This window comes from Octopus sinensis, linkage group LG12, assembly GCF_006345805.1.
Source record: "Octopus sinensis linkage group LG12, ASM634580v1, whole genome shotgun sequence".
Classification (NCBI taxonomy): Eukaryota; Metazoa; Mollusca; class Cephalopoda; order Octopoda; family Octopodidae; genus Octopus; species Octopus sinensis.
The window spans coordinates 53,163,083-53,188,082 of NC_043008.1; the positions used below are offsets into that span (position 1 = coordinate 53,163,083).

The window sequence follows — 25,000 nt, forward strand, 5'->3', positions numbered from 1 at the left end:
ACTTATTGATCAGACCTTGTATACCTATGTAACTATGTATGTATATACACAGCCACACACACACACACACACACTCATACACGCATACATACCTATACAACGTCATTCATATTCTTATAACATGTGTCATGACACAACCAGCTGTTGGTTCGGCAAAGTGATTATTCACTAAACACCTTAGAGACATTGTAAAAACATGAACATCTCTCTTTGTACAATGCCTTGTCTTCAACACGCAGTTCTTTTGCTAACTGTTGACATATACGATTACCAGAACAATGTCCTATACACACACATGCACACACACACACATATATATATTTATACATACATACATATATATGTATTTGTGTGTGTGTTTGTGTGTGGGTGGGTGGGATTGTGTATATATATATATATATATATATATATAAATAGATATATATATGTGTCTACATATATATATATATGCATGTATGTATACCTACATATACATATATGCATAAATATGTGTGTGTATATGTATATGCATGTATGTATATATATATGTGTGTGTGTGTGTATATATATAAATACATGTGTGTGTATACATATATATGCATGTATATATGTAAATACATTTTAACACACGGATATATGCATAGAGATATATATGCATATGTATACGTATACACACACACATATACATACATATATATATATATATGATATATATGCCGGAGTAAACACGTAAATGTGAAACAAGGTGGAAAAAAGAGTACTCAAATACCAGTGGTAGAGTAATATGCTTTATTTAAAGCAGCAGAAAATTCAGCAAAAGCTGTTGCTCTGAGTTTCCCGTTGCCGTTTGTCCGACGAACGGCAACGGGAAACTCAGAGTAACAGGTTTGTTGAATTTTCTGCTGCTTTAAATAAAGTATATGAATATATATATATATATATATATATATACATATATATATATATATATATATACATACACACACACACACACATATATATATATATATATAATAGATATAGATATATACACATGCACATATTAAAATTTTAATATTTTGAATTTTCCAGTTGGATCCTTATACCTGTATTCTATTGTATTATTATTTTTTTTTTTCTTTCTTAATTCTATTTCCTCTGCTTTTCCCATCAGAAGGTAATGTCTTTAAACTAACAACAATTCATATACAGAGCTTATATTGTTGTTTTTTGCTTCCTCTGCTACCGGCTTTTCAATTTTTTTTTTTTTTTTTATGTGTATCAGTTTTGTATATGTTCGACTAAGAATTTATTTTACTCTCATGTTATTAAGAACTTTGTGTAGGTGCTCTCCTATCATTGTCACTAACATAACACATACCGTAGCGTTTTTTTTTTGTTTCTTGTCGTCAATCATTAGAAACACACTCAACATCACAAGGTTTAGCTAATCTGCGGATTTAGCTGTCCGAATTTTTAATCTGGGTCATGATACTTCCGATTTAAAAAAAAAAAACAAAGAAATGTTTAATAAAAAAAAATGATCATCTTCGTTTGTTTGTTGTTGTCATTGTTATTTTGTTATTTTTATAATTAGTTAATTAGTCTTGGAGAAATACATCCGTTTTTTCATTGTTTCTGTCATCATGTCGTTGTTGTTGTAGCCCTCACATTAGTAGCTATATTTCAAAAAATATTTGGCATGAATTGAATTTAATCAATGTTTTTGTTGTATTTTGGGAGGGTCATTATGCTAATAATAAACACACACACTGGTTTTGTTCACTGGTTGGTTAACTATTTAACCAATTCATTAATCAATTGTTTGCTTAATCCTGAACTGACCTGCAGCAGAGAGGATATGTCACTGAAGAGATGGTGATGAAAGAACTTTGAGAAATATAACTGAATGATTAATTAATCAAACAATTAATCAGTCAATTGATTAGCTAACATTTTAAATAGTTAACTGATGAATAATAAAGAAGTGAAATAAAACCAGTGTGTGTGTTTATTATTGGTGTGATGACCGTCCCAATGTGCAACAGAACCTCTTTCAACATTTGACTTCGTATCAAGAACCTTGCAAACCAAATACAAAAATTAAATATTTAATTAAATGAAATAATGAAAAAATAATACAACAAATATAATTATAAGAAAAAAAACTGTCCTAACCAACATCCGAGTGAGACATTTACCATTTGCTCTGTTTCAAATTTTTGATGCATTTAAGGATTCTTAGAATTGAACAATTTTAAGGATTTTCATACTCATTAAATTTTTTCTTTTTTTATTCAAACGAAGATTCTCATTGCTAATTGAAACATTCAAATAACTACATAGAAAATCCATCTCATTATTTATTCATGAAATATCTGTCTTAAACAAGGAAGTATCTTCAAGATTTAGGTTGTGCAAGCAGTTACATCCATATTATATTATTTCTCTGTATTTCACAATTTATATACATTATTTATTGAGAGAATTTTCATAATCATTTTAACCCTGAATCATTGAGTTTATAGATTATTCAATTTTATAAATTATAGATCTACAAATTTACATTTTTACATTAACATAGAATAATTGCCAATACCTTCTGCTGTTTCATTATCTACATAACATGTATGTGTGTATATAATATATATATATATATATATATATATATATATTATATTATGTATGTATATATATATATATATATTATATATATAATATATATATATATATATACTAATAATATGTATATTATATATATATGTATATATATATATATAATATATATATATATATATATATGTATTATATAATGTATATATGATGTATATAAATAAATAAATGAGTTTAACGCAGGTCTAAATCAATACTTTTACGTTTGACACATGTTTCGAGGATTTCACTGATATTATTCAAAAGAATAAATGGTATAAAACAATGCAATCTTCTCTTCAGGGAAGTGAAAAAACGAAACTCATCAACAAGGGAAAAATACACTCATCTGTTTATATATAATATATATATATATATTATATATATAATATATATGGCCTGCTTGCTTAGCCAGCGGGGTGGCGTCATTCGAAGGCTAAAACAATGCGAACGCATTGTGACCAGCGATGTCTAACTACATCTGATGGACTGGTCGGTCACATGATCATGTGATATATATATATATATATACCTATATATATATATGTATGTCTATTGATATATATATATATATATGATGATGAGAAATACCAAAGAAATATATTACAAGATTATTTCAATATTTAATTCACAATTGATCCATCATTATGATCAATCAAAAATATTGATCATATTGAATAATGATGAAACAATTGTATATGAAGTATTAAAATAATTTGCTAAAGCCAGTCTATAATATTTGTCATTATAAACAATTTATGGATATTTGTGGACTTTCAGACAGTTCGAGTGATAGAATGGAAAAGAATCCTATTTTACAATCTTCTGATAGCCAACACTATGGAAGTGCTTTATGTGAAAATCCCAACTAACTACACACACACATATGTATGCGTGTATGTGTGTGTGTGTATATATATATATATATATATATATATGCATATGTATTTATATGTATGTATGTATATGTATAATAATCCTTCTAAAATAGGTGCAAGGCCTGAAATTCTGGAGGAGGAGACTAGTTGATTATGTCGACCCCAGTGCAGAACTGGTACCTATTTCATTGACTCTGAAAGTATGAATGGCAAAGTCAACCTCGGTGGAATTTGAACTCAGAACACAATGACAGATGAAATACTGCTAAGAATCTTTTCTGGTGTGCAAACAATTCTGCCAGCTCACCAGTAATTGCAAAGAATACGGAGATTAGCACATTGTCACATTTATATTCCAGAACACAATTGTACAGCATATTTGATTTAAATGTGTCTGAAGCACGTTTCTGTTGCCTAGCCATCTTGCAATTGTGCAATTGTATTTACATCCACTTACTTTTGATTGGTTATTAAGATTATGCAGCTTTATTCAAGGTCGAACCATAACCTGCATTATAACTGAATGCTTGCATAGTGCCTGACTGGTTACTTTATCCCCGTCTATTCCTTATGTGTATAATGATATATATATATATATACATACACGTCTGTGTACATATATATATATACACACATATGTATGTATGTATGTATGTATGTACATGAATATACATATCTGTATATGTGCATACGAATGTGCCTCTGTGTGTATAGTATATATATGTACATAATGGTGTGGTGTGTGTGTGTGTGTGTAAGTATAAGTATGTATATATTATACATTTTTACATATTATACATACATATATGTGTATATATATATATATATATATATATATATATTATATATATATATATACATATATATATATATATATATATATACATTAATATATGTATATATGTATATATATATATATATATATATAGTATATATATATATAATAATATATATATATATTTATATATATATATATATATATATATATATATATATATATATGTACATATGCTTATACATATGCTTTCGAACTTTGAGCTTCACAGACGCAATGACCATGACCAATACCTTTAGCATCATACGGTGCTTGAGAAGTGAACGCGTTATGCCAAGCAAAATTGCAGTCATGGCAGATATTAGCGTCATTGAAAGTGGCACTCATGCCAGAGGCATGTAAATATACCTTGCTGCCACACAAATGGCACTCATGCCAGTGGCACGTAAAAGCACCCATTACACTCTCAGAGTGGTTGGTGTTTGGAAGGGCATCCAGCCATAGAAAACCATGGCAAATCAAACTGGAGTCTGGTGCAGCCTTCCAATGTGCCAGCCCAGTCAAACCATCCATCTCATACCAGCATGGATAATGGATATTAAATGATGATGATGATGATGATATAATATAAAGTGTTATACGTATGTGTATTTATAGAGAGAGAGAATGAGGGAGGCAGACAGACAGACAGATAGATAAGTCTACAGAATTAAGAAAATAATTCTGACTTAATAATAATGTCAGCAATTATTTTCTTACCTATTCCGTCATTCTCTTTAATCTAGAATCCTGAATACATCCAGGTCTCAACAGAGTAATTAACAAACTCCAGATTCTTAATACACATGGCATCATTAGTTAGGATTAGTGTGAAATGAAAGGATGTTTTATATAATCCAGGTTAAAGCAGATTATACTGACCTTACAGTTTAAACTATGAGGAATGCAGATTCAGGCTTCGTTTCTTAACATTTTAACTTTGAATTCAGTAAAGTTTAGAGATATAACAAATCTGTATACATGTATATATATGTATATATATATATATAGATATATATATATATATATATATATATACTGACGGTATTATTAACTTAATATCTAATTTTTCCCCTCATCCCCTTTATGAATTTATATATATATATATATATCATCATCGTTTAACATCTGCTTTCCATGCTACCATGAGTTAGACGATTTGACTGAGGTCTGGCAAACCAGATGGCTGCACCAGGCTCTAATCTTGATCTGGCAGAGTTTCTACAGCTGGATGCTCTTCCTAACGCCAACCACTCTGAGAGTGTAGTGGATGCTTTCACGTGCCACCAGCACAAGGGCCAGTTAGGCGGTACTGGCAACTGCCATGCTCAAATTGTGTTTTTTTATGTGCCACCTGCACAGGAGCTAGTCCAGCAGCACTGGCAACAACCTCGCTCAAATGTGTTTTCCCGTCCCACCAGCACAAGTGCCAGTAAGGCAACGCTAGTAACAATCATGCTCGAATGGTGCTTTTTATGTGCCACCGGCAAGGAAGCCAGTTAGTTGCTCTGACAGCAATCACGCTCAGATGGTGCTCTTAGCACTACATTAGCATGGATGCCAGTCATCGAATTTGATTACAATTTCGATATCACTTGCCTCAACAGGTCTTCACAAGCAGAGTTTAGTGTCCAATGAAGGAACGGTACTCATAAGTGGGCTGGTTACACCCCTGGAATAGGCCACAAGGTTATGGTCTCACTTGGCTTGCCGGGTCTTCTCAAGCACAGCATGTTTCCAAAAGTCTCAGTCACTAGTCATTTTCCGCGGTGAGGCCCAATATATATACATATAATATACTATATATATATATATATAATATATATATATATATATATAATATTATATATATATACATATATAGATAGAGAATATATAGATATATATTAGATATATATATAGATATATATATATATATATATATATTGGCCTGTGATATGCAGGAGACTGACTGGGAGAGCAATACCTGTAATCGTCACAGATGGAGGAAGCAGGTTAAGGAGGGGGGCGATGCCTTTGAGAGAGCACGTATTCTGCATGAAGAACTTAAGCATGCTGCTTGAATGTGCACTGCTGGTGTAGTGAATGGGGAAAGCTTGGTCTGCAATGTTTGCAGTCGTGTATGCTTGTCAAGAGCAGGGGTCATTAGCCACCAACAGAGCTGCAAATGCAAAATAAGTTAGTCCTAGAGCACACGATGTTCCTGACGGTCACCAGTGGTCTTCCTTGGTCACGAGTGGATGGCCATCATACACACACACACATATATATATATATATATATATATAAACATACATATATATAGATAGATAAATAGATAGATAGATAGATAGATAGATAGATATATAGGTAGGTAGGTAGGTAGGTAGGTAGGTAGGTAGGTAGATAGATAGGTAGATACATAGATAGATAGATAGATAGATAGATAGATAGATAGATAGATAGATAGATAGATAGATAGATAGATAGATAGATAGATTGACAGATATAGATGTTTATGCATACATATATTTATATCCCATATTTAATATATGTGTATATTGAGACAGAAAGATTGACAGATAAATATATAGATATAGATAATATATATATATACGTATTAAGATAGCAATTTGGCAGAGTTGTTAGCATGCCAGGCGAAATGCTTAGTGCCATTTCCTTTATCCTTATATTCTGAGTTCAAATTCCACCAAGGTCGACTTTGCCTTTCATCCTTTCAAGGTTGATAAATTAGGTACCAGTTGAACACTGGGGTCGATGTAATTGACTTAGCCCCTTCCTTGAAATTGCTAGCAATGTGCTTTACTTTGAAATCAATATATATGTATATATTATATAATATATATTATATATATATATATATATATAATGTATGTATACCATCTACATATCTAAAAATATTTTATACATATATATATTTATATATATATATATTTATATATATATTATATTTATATATATATATAACAATGGCAGCGTGGAAGGCGTTTGTAAGCCATTTAAGAGATGCAGCATGGACTTTTGTCAGTGAACAGGTCGCGGTCTTAAAGCGACGAAAATATTTTGACAAATTAAACTTAAATGTTGAAGTGAATCAAACGGCTTTTGTGTTTTTCTTAAATGGCTTACAAACACCTTCCACGCTGCAATTGTTTTCGTTTCAGCACACAATCTCAGATCAGGACACTTGCTATGCAAGTACATCTCCTATATATATATATTATATATATATATATATATATATATATATATATATATATATATATACATACATAAATAATATATGTATAATATGGAAAGCATCTAAATATGCATGTATGTAAATATATGTATATAAGAGCACCTAAGCTAGATGTACCACTTTGTAGATGTCTATCGCCAGTGTTCACTTTTTTCATTCTGTCTTTGATAAACCATTCGCATGATAATCAGATGATAATGGCATTTGATGAATCTACAAATTCTTTGTCTTATTCAAAGTGTCTAGTTCTGCATGACTCTTTAACATTATTCCAACTTGCTCCCTTTTAATTTATGTTAATTTATTATTTATGTTAATATATATATATGTTGATTTTAATAATTATGTTAATGTTAAATCTATTTGGTTTCTGTTGAACTACAGTGGGATTCTGTTGTGCTTTAACAATGACTTAATTGTCCGTCTCTTCTTTATTTTTCCAACATAGTTTCTACATACACACACACATACATACATGCACACATTTATATTCACGCACACACACACATATATATATATTTATATATGCACTTGTATACATAACATAACTAAATACCTACATAGTTACATTCAGACAGACATAAAAATATATCCTCCTCCTCCTCATCATCATCATCATCATCGCTTAACGTCCATTTTCCTTGCTAGCATGGGTTGGACAATTTGACTGAGGACTGGCAAACCAGATGGCTGCACCAGGCTCCAATCTTGATCTGGTAGAGTTTCTACAGCTGGATGTCCTTCCTAATCCCAACTACTCTGAGAGTGTAGTGGATGCTTTTACGTGCCACCGGCACAAGGACCAGTCAGGCGGTACTGGCAATGGCCACGAAAAAATCGTGTTTTTTTTACGTGCCATCTGCACACCAGCACAAGTGCCAGTAAGGCAAGGCTGGTAACGGTCACGCTCGATTGGCGCTTTTTACATGCCACTGGCTCAAATGCCAGTTAGCCACTCTGGCAACGATCACGCCCAGATAGTGCTCTTAGTGCTCCACTAGCACTGGTGCCAGTCATCAAATTTGATTTAATTTCAACATGCATATATATATATATATTTATATAACACCCTGCAGTGTGGACTCATTGGTTTGGGTGTTGCACTCTGAATCATAATATTGTGGTTTCAATCCCTGGACCAAGTGATGCATTTGTGTTCTTGAGCAAAATGCTGCATTTTGTGTTGCTCCAGTCTACTCAACAGGTGAAAATGAGTAAACCTCCCACAAATTGGTGTCCCATCTAGGGGGAGTATGAATACAACACAGAATCCAGGAAACTGGCCTTATGATCCATGGCACAGAAAGGACCTTCGATCCTTCTTCTGAACCTATGCCTAGACTAGTTCTAGTTATGCTTAATAAAAAATAATTTATTATTTACATTATTTACATTTGACGGATATTTGTCCTTGTCTTGTTTGTTGAACAAACAAGATGAGGACAAATATCCGTCAAATGTAAATAATGTAAATAATGTACATAATTCCTCATCTCTTAAACATAGAACAGTTTTATCTAATTAGTATGGAATGACATTAGACTTCAATGAAAACATGTAGAGAAACTCCATAAAAAACTAGCTTGTCTTTCAAACTATCTAACCTTCTTATGTAGATGTAGAGACTAAAAAAAACAAACAAAAAAAAACAAGATGGGGACAAATATCCATCAAATGTAAATAATGTAAATAATGTAAATAATGTACATAATTCCACATCTCTTAAATATAGAACTGTATTAAAAAATTATTTATTTACATAAAGTTTTAACAGCATTGTCTTTGAAATAGTCACCTTGTACAGCAATGCACCAGTCCCGGCTTTCCTGCCAATTTTGGAATCCAGCCTGGAAGTTGTTTTCCATAATGAGTCAAGGACCTTCTGTGATTTGCTCTAAATCTTGACAACGGTGTTAAAACAACAATCTTTGAGCTGCATTGTCATCTTGAAGAAGAAACAGAAATCTGCAGATGCTAAATCCATCAAATTGATTTCTGCAGGAGCAGAAGTGGTACCATGTTTTGGTTTTGCCAAGAAACTCACAAGTGAGGAGAGTGTGATGACAGGGTGCATTGTCATCATGAAGAATCCAATTCTTCAAAATCCACAGATCCAGTTGCAGTTGCCAAGGCAGGTTGTGTGTGAGCGTGTATATGTTAAATAAAATAAGATAACAAGGTCAAGGTAATGGGATATTCCTAGGACATTTATTAATAGAAAGGTGGTCTTACAGCTGTTTCAAGGAAATAGATGATATCTCATCGTCAGAGATGAGTATAAACTTGTCTTTTAAGTTATTTTATTTAAAACACACACACACACACATATATATATATACACACACACACACACACATATATATATACACACACACACATATATATATAACACACACACACACACACACACATATATATATATACACACACACACATATATATATATATATCTCTATATATAAACGGCAGTTTGTCTGTGCGTGTTTCTGTGTGTCTGTTTGCTTGTACCCTCACCCTGACCACGGCTTTCAACCGATTCTGATGAAACTTGACACACGCATAGCCCAATGTCATAATTCAAAACTAACACAGCCAAAATTTTGAAAAGTTCCCCCAGTTCTGAAAAAAATCGATAAATTCGACATGGGGTCGAGAATCAGAAACACGAACCACAAACTGTCTAGGGGACGCAACTCCATCCTTTTTTAACTCTCAAAAAAAATTTACCATATTTTTTTCCCTTTTTTGGCTATTTTTTGGCTATAACTCTCTAAAAATGCTTTATAGTTATTTCCCTTACAAACCTGAGCAACGCCGGGCGATACTGCTAGTATATATATATATATATATATATATATATATATATATATATATATAACCCGTGGCAACATGGAAAATAAACATTAAATGATGATGATGAAGAGGATGATGAAAGATGTGTGGGATGCTGAGAAAAATGACAGTGGTGATGATGTGGATAACAATGATGGTGATGGTGGTGGTAGTGGTAATGATGTTGGTGTTGATGATGATGATGATTATGATGATGATGATGATGATTATGATGACCAACAATTGTAAGTGGTTGGATTAATCTATACCTTCAGCTTCTGTACTTAAGGGATCCTTTATTTTATTGACCCTGAAGAAATGAAATGCAAAGTTGTCTTTGAAGGGGATCTGAACTCAAAGCATAAAAAGCCAAAAGAAACACCACAAGGTATTTTGTCCAACTTTCTAGTGCCTTAATATCAGACAGACAGACAACCAGACAGACAGACTAGCAATTAGAAAGACAGATAGGCAGGAGGCATGCAGACATGTAGACAGATTAATAGACAGATGAATAGATAGATAGACAGATGGACGGACAGACAGATGGATGGACAAATAGAGAGACAGGTAGATTTACAGACAAATAGATAGATAGATAGATAGATAGATAGATGGATGGATAGACAGACAGACTGACAGATACATATATACATACACACATACATGCATACATACATACATAGACAGACAGACAAATAGATAGATAGATAGATATATAGACAGACAGACAGACAGACAGACAGACAGACAGATAGATAGATAAGTTTCTTTATTGGCCACACAGGGCTGCACACAGATGGGACAAGTTACAAGGTAGAGCTTTTCTTTTGGGGGATGAAGAGAACAAAATACAAAAGAAAAAAAAAGGGGGGGTGCGTAGGTTTTCGATCAAGAGGGATCGTAAAAGGGAAGAAAAGAACAAAAACAAAAAAAAAATTGAATAAAATAAAAAGAGTAAAAAGAATAAAAAGAAAAGGAAAAGGAACAAAAGGAAAGAGAAATGAAAAAAGAAGAAAAAAGGGGAAAAAAGGGGAAAAAGGGGAAGAGGAAAAAAAAGAACGATCAATAGGGATCGTGTATCACAGTGTTATGATATATGGTGTAAAGGGGAAAACAAGTAAGGTTTATCCGTGGGAAGAAAAGCCTACGAAAAAGACCACGGTAACCTTGGTCAATATTGTTATATGTTACCACATTTGTTTGCAAGTGGGTAACCCTCTGTTTTCAATTTCTGGGTTCATAGGATTATGCTCAAGGTGGCTTCGTCATTCATACGTGCCATCCTTGCTACATTCACCCATCTTTTTTTATTCGCTAGAGAAAACTTGCCTCTCTACTCTCACTTTCCTTTTCAAGTGGTACTTGAAGAAGTTGATGAGAGATTGACCAGAGAGGTAAGTGTTTGTCTCCAATCCTTTCAGACGCGTCCACCAGATACATTCTTTCGCCATAGCCACAAGGATGATGAAAATAGCTCTTCCTTCCCGTTTGAAGGAAGGAGGCGTGACAATATTGACGATAGACTCAGCTGATAAACCGACTCATCCCACACGAGACAGCAGTTGTTCGACATAAGCCCACAGGTCGGAAATTGTTGGACACTGCACGAGTGCGTGCAGAACGGTTTCATCGCTCTGACCGCATCTCGGGCAGGTCGGCCCCGTGTTTCTCGAGCCGTGTCTATAGAGCTTATCCCGAATGGGTAGTGCTTCTCGGTAGAACTGCCAGGCCAGGGATCTCTGGAAGTTGTCCATGGGCCCTGGCCCGAAAGTCGTCCTGAACAGGCAGGTCAGGTACTCCTCGTCGACGTCCAGGTTCGCCCCGAGCTCGTCGTCATACCTCCCCTCCAGATAGATAGATAGATATACATGTACAAAGAGAAAAAAGCTCATAACCTGTATAATGACTGGCTGGCAATAAACATAGAAGTGTACAACACCAAGCTTTTATATGTGCATAGACATGTTCTTTATGACATTGGAAAACAAGAAATGTAAAGCGGAAATCAAATGAAGGATTGGAGATTGCCAGAAAATTGTTTGAAAACACATCAAACATTACAAACTTAAAGAAACATTTATATTGAAACCAGGAAAAAAAGTTTAAAATGGTACGTCAGGTCCACTTCGGTTTTTGGAGATGAAACATGGACGTTAACAACTGTAATTATCATGTAGATTAGAAGTCTTTGAGATGAAGATATTGGAAGTGGTGCAGAGTGCAGAAGCATTGATGAAGTTCTGAGAATGGCAAATCTAAGAATGTTTTATTAAATGCCGACTAAGAGAGAGAGAGGAATGTAAATTATTTTGAGTGTTTGATTTGGATTTAAAAAAATGGTTAAGTGGGTCTGTTAATTGATGGCAGGAAAAAATCGAAAGAGAGGAAACGGAAATACAAAAACAAACAAACAAACGAAGAATTATTTGGATGAAAAATATCAAGAATTAGACAGACTTTAGAATGCAGTGAATGTTTATCTTTCATCTTTTATTTGTTTCAGTCACTGGACTTTGGTCGTACTGGAGCACTGCCTTGAAGTGTTTTAATCAAACAAATTGACTCCAATGATTATTTTTACATTTTTTAAAAAATTTTGTACTAATTCTATCAGCCTCTTTATACCAAACTTCTAAGTTATTCTCTTTACTCTCTTACTCTTTTACTTGTTTCAGTCATTTGACTGTGGCCATGCTGGAGCACCACCTTTAGTCAAGCAAATCGACCCCATGACTTATTCTTTGTAAGCCTAGTACTTATTCTATCGGTCTCTTTTGCCGAACCGCTAAGTTACGGGGACATAAGCACACCAGCATCGGTTGTCAAGCGATGTTGGGGGGACAAACACAGACACACAAACACATAAACACACACACACATATATATATGAACATATACATATATATGACAGGCTTCTTTCAGTTTCCATCTACCAAATCCACTCACAAGGCTTTGGTTGACCCGAGGCTATAGTAGAAGATATTTACCTAAGGTGCCATGCAGTAGGACTGAACCAGAGACCATGTCATTACAAAGCAAACTACAAGAATTTTGAGAATATCAAGGGCAGATCAGAAAACCATTGGTGAATTTCTTAGGGAGACAAATTTAAAAACATTTTATTAAATTCCATCAAAGAGAAAAAACTAAATCATTTTGAGCATTTAATTAGAAAAAAATGGTTTGGTTTGGTTTGGTGAGTCTGTGAAAAGATAAGGTAAAAAGAAGAAAAGAAATTGAAAATCCTGTGTAGTAAGTAGCTTGCTTACAAACCACATATTTTCGGGTTCAGTCCCACTGTGTGGCACCTTGGACAAGTGTCTTTTACTATAGCCTCAGGCCGACCAAAGCCTTGTGAGTGGATTTGGTAGACAGAAACTGAAAGAAGCCTGTCGTATATATGTATATATATATGTGTGTATATGTGTGTATATGTTTGTGTCTGTATTTGTTCCCCTTCCCCCCAACATCACTTGACAACCGATGCTGGTGTGTTTATGTCCCTGTAACTTAGCAGTTCAGCAAAAGAGACCGATAGAATAAGTACTAGGCTTACACAGAATAAGTCCTGGGGTTGATTTGCTCGACTAAAGGCGGTGCTCCAGCATGGCCACAGTCAATTGACTGAAGCAAGTAAAAGAGTAAAAGAGTATGTTCATGGATAGTATTGGTTTCAAATTTTGGCACCAGGCCAACAAGTTTGAAGGTATTGATTTGTTTACATAAACGCTGGAAGGATGAAAGACAAAGTAGACTTTGGCAGATTTTGAACTGAGACAGAATATTAAGATGGACAAAATGCTGCCAAGCAATTTAGCTCAATGGGACAATGATTCTGCCAGCTCAATGCCTTATTTGTGGTTAGAGCAGCAGACTCGCGGTCGAGGGATCGCGGGTTCGAGTCTCAGACCAGGCAATGTGTGTATTTATGAGCAAAACACCTAAGCTCCACGCAACTCCAGCAGAAGGTAATGGCAAACTTCTGCTGACGCTTTTGCCACAGCCTTCTCTCACTCTTTCCTCCTGCATCTTGCAGCTCACCTGCAACGGACTGGCGTCCCGTCCAGGTGGGGAACCTATACACCAAAGAAACGGGAAACCGAACCTTATGAGCCAGGCATGGCTCAAGAAGGAACAAACAATGCCTTGTTTGCATGAATAATATAAAGAATTACTATATTTGATGGCATATAAGATGCACTTTTTTCCCCAAAAAATGTCTAAGAATATCACCTGGGTTCCAGATCCTTTAACCTTTTCGTTACTGTATTCCTCTTGGAATGCACTACGGTTGTTTCAGTTTAGTTTGGAAATATTGAAGAATTTAATAAATTAGAACCTGAGTTAACATAAAATTTTGATGGAAGGTTTTAATCTTTTGTTCCCATATTCCTCTTGAAATACACACCACTGTCTCAATTAAATTTTGAGAATAATAAGGAATATAGTAGAATAAGTTTTGTCATTATTAAGCTGGTGTTTGGAACATGAATTAACATGAAATTTTAATGGGAAATTTTAACAGGAATTTTTAGTGGGAAATTTTAGCAGGAAATTTTAATGGGAATTTTTAGTGGGAAATTTTAGAAGGAAATTTTAATGGGAATTTTTAGTGAAAAATTTTAGCAGAAAATTTTAATGAGGAAAGTAAAATGGGAAATTTTAGCACAGTGGGACTGAACCTGAAACCATGCAATTGGGAAGCAAACTTCTTACCATACAGCTATGTCTGCACCTATAAATACATATGCCACAGTATGATGATATGGTCAATAGCGGGAAGGGTGTAACAAACCAGCTCCCACCCTACAGTCTGTGGGGGGCATAGTATGGTGGATCTCCATCGTTTGGCAATGAGGATTCAGTTGTTTGATCAACTGAATTACCTGCTCCTGATTTAACATATAAGTGGCTGAGTATTCCACAGACATTTGTACCCTTTATGCTATTCTCAGGCAGAATCAGCATAGCAAAATGTGTGTGACAAGGCTTTCACAAGGTACAGGTCGGCCAAGGCAATATAAAATGACATTTGGCCCTAGATGCCATGCCGTAGGATTGAACCTATTAAACCATTCACCTGTACTGCAGCGATTTTATGGAAGCTAAAAATATATGTTTATATCACACAGTTTCTTGTTGTCCATTTCTCTGTTTATAAACATTCAAGTAATAACATCAGTTACATGTTTTTTCCTTCAATTACAACAATTAGAAAAATGTCTGGCTAAGACTATCTATATGCATGTATATATATATATGTATATGTATGTGCATGTGTGTGTGTATATATATACACACACACACACACACATACACATATATATATATATATAGATATATATATGCACACATACATATATATACATCTATATATATATGTATATGTTTGTACGTATATATATATATATATTTGTATATATATATGAATATATATAATATATATATATATATATGTATATACATGTATGTGTATGTATATATATCTATTTTATCTATATTCAACAGAACTCACTTGAATCTTAATTGCTTTTACTATATATCTATATATATATATGCATATATATATATATGTATGTATGTATGTGTATATATATATATATATATACACACATACATACCTACATATATATATATGCATATATATATGTATGTATGCATGTGTATATATATATATATATATATATATATATATATATGTGTGTGTGTGTGTGTATATATGTGTGTGTGTGTGTATTCTGGTGTATATACATAGTTTTCTTCAATTTAAACAGTCTGACAAAGAATAAAGGAATAAATATATATATGCACATATGCACATCTCCCTCAACACACTTTCACCTCCATCTCACACATGCACACGCCCACACATACTCACAAACACACATGCACACACTCACTTACACATGTGCACATATCCACACACACACACGCATTCCCTCACACATATACAGTCATACACTCACTGATGCGTAATCATGCACACACATAAACGCCCATGCACCTACACACATACACATACATACACACGTACACACACACACACACACAAAAACATAATTACACATCCTCAGAACCAACACCACCATCACCACCACCAACAACAACAGCCATGAGTTCTCCAAGAAAATATTTCTAATACTATAAAACTTTTCTAAAATCAAATATTTAAAATAAATGGAATTTCATTGATGAAGGAGAAAAAAATCAATAACTGAAAGCGAAGATATACCAGGGAAGATCAATAATGCCGAATTTAAAGTAGTGTTGAGGTCAAAGGTGAAAAGTTTACTGGAATCAAGAATTGGTTCTCACACAAATTCTAATCACACTTTCATTACAAGACAAAATATGTGTCCTGGTTTTGTGTGTGCGTATGTATGTATGTGTACCTGTGTATACTGTATATGTGTGTATGTATATATCAGTGTTATGTATTGCATCAGTATAATATGTTTGTGTGTGTGTGTGTGTATGTGTGTGTGTATGTGTATTGTGTGCATTGTGTGTGTATCTGTATTGTATATATGTGTGCGTATTGTGGGATTGTATTCTGTATGTATATATTCCTTTTGTGTATTTTAATGTGTTTGTATGTTGTGCATGTGTGTGTGGATGTGTGTGTGTATATATGTGTATTGTATATGTGTTTTCTGTGTGCATTGCATGTGTGTATTGTATGTATATTGTATGTGCGTATGTATTGTATGAATGCTGTGCATATTGAGTATGTGTGTGCATAGTGCATATATGGTGTGTGTGTATGTGTAGCTTTTGCTTGTTCCAGTCATTGGACTACAGCCATGCACTTTTCGGACTATTATCATCCCTGTTAGAATATGCCTTCATTCATGTGCATTAACTACAGCATTAGAGCATTTTAACTCTTATATCTAGCAATGTAGGTTTCTAACAACCTAATCACATTTAGTAATATAAATATATATATATATCCCTCTCTCTCTTTCGGAGAGGCACTGAGCAGCTATACGCACACATACACACACGGCAGTAACTTCCACCTACCGAATTCAATCACAAAGCTCCGGTCGGCTCAGGGCTATAGTGGAAGACACCTACCCAAAGTGCCACGCAGTGGGACTGAACCCGAAACCATGTAGCTAGGAAGCAAGCTCCCTAACCACACAGCCATGCCCATATATATATATATATATATAAAATATTATTAGAGACAAAACCACTATTTTGCAAAACAAACAAGGAAAACTTAATCAATACATAAAATTTTAATAAATAGTCAAAAAAACCGCCACTACAATCGTTTCTTGTCTTGATCGACAATCTTCAGGTGGACTTCCAATCTAAAAATCAATATTTTAAAATATAAAAATAATAATTTTAAAATAATTAAAGTATGAATGAAAAAAATATAATATATAATCCATATATAACCTATCTATAATCCATATATAATCAATATATAACAATATATAAACTAAAAAACCTATCAACAATTAAATATAAAATATAAAATATAAAATATAAAATATAAAATAAAACAAAACAAAAAAAAATAATAATAATATAATACTAAACTATATATACACCCATACACATATACCTAATTATATATAACCATATCTAACTACATACACTAAATCACACACCTATATATATATCCCTATACATACACATAAAAAGTCTAGGCAACTATAAATAAATAAAATAGCTAAATACTTCAACACAATACTTATTCATACTCCCACACACACACACCATACACCCACATTCACACTCTAGAAAACGGACATCACTCAAAACTATGAACGGAGAAATGGAATAAATGGAATTAAAAATTATATTCACTTGGTAAAACGAACACTACTTAAAAATTATGAATGAAACAATGCAATAAAACAAAGACATCGCAATAGACACAAATTACTACGAATTTCCTTATCAAACCTACCATGATAAACCAAAACTCATAAAAACATATAATGATAAAATCTCCCTTTACTAAACTCTATAACAAACCTATATAGCAATCCCCCTAACCTAAACATTCACACACAAATACACACACGTAAACCACACACCCACGACATATACAAATACCCACACCACTTACACATACCAATACATACATATAAACCTCAACATATACTCCAAAAACCCACTCAACCCCACACAGACAAATAAACCACAAAAATTATGAATGGATTCTTTTATAAAACTACCATGATAAGCTAAAACTCACAAAACAGAAATGATAAAACCTCCTTTACTAAACACTATAACATACTTATATAGCAATTCCTTTAACCTATACATTCACACACAAACACCACACGTAAACCACACACCCATAACAAATACAAACACCCACCCCACTCACACACACCCACAAGTACATATAAGCCTCAACATATACACCAAACAAAATTACTTTACCAAGGAACTTAACATATGTATAAAAGTATAACCGCTCTGGAAACGAACATCTCTAAATTAATGAATGGAGAAATGGAATAAATGGAATTAAAAATAAAATTCACGTGGCAAACGAAACACCACTCAAAAATTATGAATGAAACAATGTAATAAAACAACCAACATCGAAAATAGACAAATTACTACGAATTCCTAAAAAAAAAACCATGATAAACCAAACTCTTAAAAAACATATAACGATAAAATCTCCCTTTGCTAAACTCTATAACAAACCTATATAGTAATCCCCCTAACCTAAACATTCACACACAAACACACACGTAAACCACAGACCCACGACTTATACACATACCTATACTAACTTATAAACCTCCATATACACCAAAACCCACTCCCTCCCACACAGACAAATTAACACATACATCCCAAAACCTAATAACAAACCCATATACACATTCACACACAAACACACACACACGCAAAACACACACACAACAGATACATATACTCCCTCACATATACGCATATACATACCACTAACTCGATATATACAACAATATTTCCACACCCACACTCATACAGATAAATAAATTATACAACTAAAAACTCGCACACAATCTCATATACATAACACTCCTATGAAAACACATTAAATACATCGTAATTAACCAGAATATCAAAAATAACAATATGACATAAGGATAAATAAAAACATACTTACAATTCAGTGTCAAATTTGAAGTGAAATTAAATTCTTAGCCGTTAAAAAATCAAACCAAAATTACGTTACCATAGAAATAACTTATGTAAAAAAAAGAATACGCGCCATGGAAAGTAAACGTCATTTAATTATGAATGGAGAAATAGAATAAATGGAACTAAAAACTATATCCACGTGGCAAACCAACACTACTTAAAAAAATTTATTATGAATGTATATATATATATATATATATATATATAATATATATATATATATATATATTATATATATATATATATATATGTATATATATGTATATATATGTCCACATATAGACATACACACATATATAAACATACAAGGGTGTGTTGCAAAGTTCTTGGCTTTAAGGGTGTCGTGAAAGGCCTGGTTTTATGCCAAGCCTTCTGAGTTCTTTTACAGGGCTTAGAAAAACTGAAGGCCCGCTGCCATAACTCTGTGAATCTGAGAGGGGAATATGTTAAATAAAATCATAATTAACTGATCCTCCTGTGTTTTCTTTTACCCAAAGCTAGGAACTTTTCAGTACCCCATTGTAAGGGCTTCTTTCAGTCTCCGTTTACCAAATCCACTCACAAAGTTTTAGTCAGCTCAAGGCTATTGTAGAAGATACCGAAGGTGCCATACAGTGGGACTGAACCTGAAACCATGTGGCTGGGAAGTAAACTTCTTACCAACCAGCCATGCCTGTTTGTATGCATATTGCATTCAATACAACTGAATTTCATTCAATAGTAAAACAACAGCGTTAAAGAAACCCATAGCTGTCACCTGCAAGGTTGCAAGGTTTGGTACCAAACACCAAGTTTATTTATTTTTTATTTTAGGTACCCATATGATAGGGAGCAGACTTAAATACACTATCAAGGACCCCTCTTACCCTTGATGCTACAGAACAATCACTAAATACGATTAGGTTGTTAGAAACCTACATTGCTAGAAATAAGAGTTAAAATACTCTAATGCTGTATTTAACGCACATGTAAACTTAAGAGAGAGAAGGCTGTGTTGGCACCCAGCTGGAGTTTAATTTCAGCTGAGGGCTCTGGAGCAGCATAAAATGAAATACTTTGCTCAAGGATACAAAGAGATCACCTGATCCAAGAATTGAACCCATGTTCTTGTGATTGTAAGCCCAATACTTTGACCACTAGACCACATGTCTTTACAAATAAATCGCATAATGTCCTCTAGATGTTGTTTTTGTTTAGGATCAACTCAGGCATAATCAAGTAAATGTAGGTCAAAGACATCCTGAATATGACCCTCTCCTCATTTTTGTAGATCTAAGAAACTATCCTTCAATGTGTCCTTCATTTTTTTGAGACAATAAGGTGTAAAATTCGAGCAAATTTGGGCTGCTATTTTTAGCAGACTGAGCAATCATGTACCGGTTTCTTTGTTGGATATTCCAGTTTAATAAAGGAATAAAATTAATAGGGGTCATTACTTCCTTAGTAATAAATCCATAATCCATAATCCCTTCTCTCTCATGTCTGGATGTGTATAATCATGATTAATATCATCATCATCATCATCATCATCATCATCATCATCATCATCAACATCATCATCATCATCATCATCATCATCATCATCATCATCATCATCATCATTATGTCATTGTCACCTCATTGTTATCATTTCTATGTCTGTTTTGTTTTTATTTTTTTCCATGCTGGCATGGGTTTGCTGTGGCCTCTAAAGACCATATTCTATGGCCAGATGCTGTTCCAGGTTTCTAACCTGACTTGCTTTCAAGTAACGCACTTTATTTCTGTGGGCTTCACACTTTAAATTGCCAAACTGTAGGACCTAGTCGAGTGGCACTTCAACCTGTGTTGTGGCATTGATGCAAAGACATGCAGAGATAAACATGCTTACACACATACATACATACATACATACATACATACACACACACACACACATTGCCTAAATACCAATCTTGAGAAATTAGGTTTCACAAAACCAGAAAGGTTTCTCTCTCTCTCTCTCTTTCTCTCTCTTCCTTTATCTCTCTCTCTCTCTCTCTGTCTCTCTCTCTCTCTCACTCACTTCCCACTTTTAATTCTCTCCTTCCTTCAACTCTGTCTCTCACCAAGTTATTTTACAATATTTCTCTGATGCTACATGTTGCTACATGTCAGAGAAATCAATTTTAAACATGAAATTGGACCCTAAATGTATTTTGTGTTGCTTGTTTTATTTGTTTTGTTTCAGTCTTTTTGTTTTTGCTTATATATATATATATATATATTTATACAAAACTATTTTCCACAGTTAAAGATAATGGAATTCTGTGTAGGCATATCTGCTTTCCGCAGTAAAAGGGTTTCCTTTACATTATTCTGGAATTGGTGCTACATGTTTTATTGAGACTTTTGCTACAAGAATTTCAAATTTCAAACTTCATTTTATTCTTTAAACTTTTTTAAATTAGCGCTACGTAGTTTTGGTATTGGTTCTACATGTTTCCAAATTGGCTGAATGTTTTTTTTTACAAATGTGGCGCTACATGTTTTAGGATCAATCCTCCATGTCATTTTTGTTTTTTGTTTTTTTTTCAATTTTCAATGCTCCTCCATGTGTTTTGAAATTAATTACTGTAAGTTATTACCTCTAGCAACTGCATGAAACATACATTGCCCATGTAAGAGATATTTTAACATGATGGATTATTTTGGCAAGGAAATTTTGCATGTGAATTTATTTGTCTGTTTGATTGTTTTTATCCAATTATTGCCATACAAACAGATCGCATGCTGTTGATTAAAATAGATCAATAGATCAGTTTGATTTTTAATTGATTGTTCACCTGGTCTTGTTCCTTGGTCATGCCTGTTCCTTTATCTGTTTTTCAAACCTCTTTATTTCATTATAGCTAGGAATAATTTGCTTGTTGATGATGCTGTTGTTGTTATTGTTACCTGATTCATGATTAGCCTCGATCAAATAAACATGATGGAATAAACCCACATGTTTATCCATTGGAATGATGATGACCATGTAGTCATCCTGGAAATGACAGGTGACTTGGGCAATGACTTTGTTTCAATCACAACTATCTACAACCCAGGGGCAAGACTAGGTCTAGATGACCGGGGATTGAAACAGAGGCAGTGGATGACCAAGATGTCATACTTGCCACATGTTGCTCTTTGCAATCCACAGTGCATTTCTGCAGCTGTCTTTTCCTCTATTGAACCATGAAGGTTTCTTTTACAGAGTCCACTGGACCCACTCTTCACATGCATAGGTAGGCAAGAGCTACATACCTGTTGGCTGCCTTTAATTGGTTTAGCCTCTTAGAGAAAGTGGTTTATCGGAGTGTGGCCACTGTTGCATGCAGATAGCTTCTTGGAGTTACAGGTGAGAGTCGGGTACCAAGTGGAGACCAAAGTGGACCAACTACCCCTAAGAATATGATGTGATACTGCATCAAACATGCTACATTTCCCTGTTGCCCTATGCAATATAGAATATTCAGAACTATAATATGTTAAGTGACCCTTATTTCTTTTTAAGAGTACAATATGTAATTTGAGAAAGAATTTTCTGCTGTTTATTTTTTGTTTGTTATTTTACTCCAAGTCAGCCATTATTGAGTACAATTATAATTAAAGGCATTCCGTCCATGACCATTTCATTTATATTCAAACTCATTGTACCTAGAATGATCTCATTTCATGTAATATTATTTTTAAAGCCAGTGGGATGCAATTAAAGTGAAATTTGGCTACTATTTCTTGCAGGTCAAGTGATCACATAAAAGTTCTTATATTGATTGATTTATAGATATTGTTGGATGGTTCCAGGTAGATTTATTCATACACATGCATATATATACATACATGGAATGTAAAAAACACCCACTGCACTCTTGGAGTGGTTGGCACTAGGGGGGAGGGGGCATCCAGCTGTAGAAACCTTGCCAAATCAGACTGGAACCTGGTGCAGCTCCCTGGCTTATCAGTTTTCAGTTAAACTATCCAAACCATCCCAGCATGAAAAGTGGACATTAAATTATGACAAAACGATGATGATGATATGTGTGTGTGTGTGTGTGTGTATCAGATCTTTATTTGTTAATTCTTAAGCTACATAAGTGACTCAATGGCATAGAGTTACATGAGAAAATGGGAAACTCTATGCCTTGTTTTGTTGCTGTACTCTATTTTATGTATTGAGTTCTATTTCTCCTATTTGCATTACAAAACTTATGTATGTGTATATTTCTCAGTGTGTGTGTGTGTGTGTGTATGTGTGTATCTATTTACAGATATATTTCAATGTACACACAACCAGTCCATAAATCACTTCCCCTGACATACAAACAACATGTCTGTCAAATTTATTGTCAACAATTTATAAACCACGATTTTAGTATTTTTCTTTCATTTTTGATAGATGAGATGTACTTAGTTTCGTCCAAACTTCATATTTCACACAAAATAAAATTCTTTAACAAACACTCAAAACATCCACAATTATACCGACTGCAAATGTTATTCTTCAATGGACAATTTATTTCTACTAACCACACTGTCTCTTTCCGTCTCTCTCATTCTCTAAAAAAATTAAATCTAATAAAACGACGATATGAAGATGATTTGTTATTATCCTAGAAAGCTATAACATATTTGCCAAAGTTTTTCTTCTTTTATCTCATTTCCAAGAATCACCGTCCCCTGTTAATAAAATCTTTTGCAAATCTTTTTTAATCCAATTTCATGCAACTCTTTCCTTGGAAGATTAAATTCTTTGAAAAGCTACTCCATCATTTATAAAATTTGATTAATTTGATATATCATAAAATATTTTTAATTCTGTTTAATTGTCACGAAGATTAAAGTGAAAAAAGATTGATTTCAATTTTATATTCCGTATTTTTAACAGAAACCAATAATTTACGATTATATAGGTGTCACCTGGGTTTTTTTATTTAACACAACACGATAATGCTTACCTGACAAAATACATCTTTGAAGATATAATTAAAAAAGGTAAAAAAAAAACAGGCTCCGAAGAATCTTGTGATTGTTAGCATCAAAATGACAAAATATTGAATAAAACTGAAGAAATATTTTAAAATCTCGTGTTGTAGGAAGTAGTGATTTATAATGCCTTGTTCAGAGTTTTAATAACAAAAGTACTTTTAGTATTTAGGTTACAAAAAATGACTAAATTTATTAACATATTTGCTCCAGCACTTTAAATTTAAAAAAAATATTCTCTGTGCAATCCAGTGAACACCATGGGAGCAGCATTAAATTAAAATAGCTAACTGTGTATCATAATTAATGTATATACGCTGTGCCTTGGACGTCTTCAACTATAATTTGAGGCTGACCTTTGAGGACAGAATTTGGCAGATGAAAATAGAAATTCTCACACACACACATATATATATATTATATAAAATCGTTCTGTCTGTCTGTGTGTGTGTCTTCTAGGATCTCGGG

General features: G+C 33.5%; 1 protein-coding gene and 1 long non-coding RNA gene across 2 annotated transcripts in view; both read left to right on the forward strand.

The window, feature by feature from the left end:
• Positions 1-25,000, forward strand: part of LOC115217920 (small conductance calcium-activated potassium channel protein 2-like) — a 196,857-nt gene that overhangs the window by 31,448 nt on the left and 140,409 nt on the right. The gene's annotated exons all lie outside the window — the stretch shown is intronic.
• LOC118765639 overlaps positions 16,064-25,000 on the forward strand; it is a 17,438-nt gene continuing 8,501 nt past the window's right edge. The window contains exons 1-2 of the long non-coding RNA XR_005001505.1: positions 16,064-16,085; positions 20,322-20,326. This is a non-coding gene — a long non-coding RNA (uncharacterized LOC118765639). The remainder of the gene's footprint in view (positions 16,086-20,321; positions 20,327-25,000) is intronic.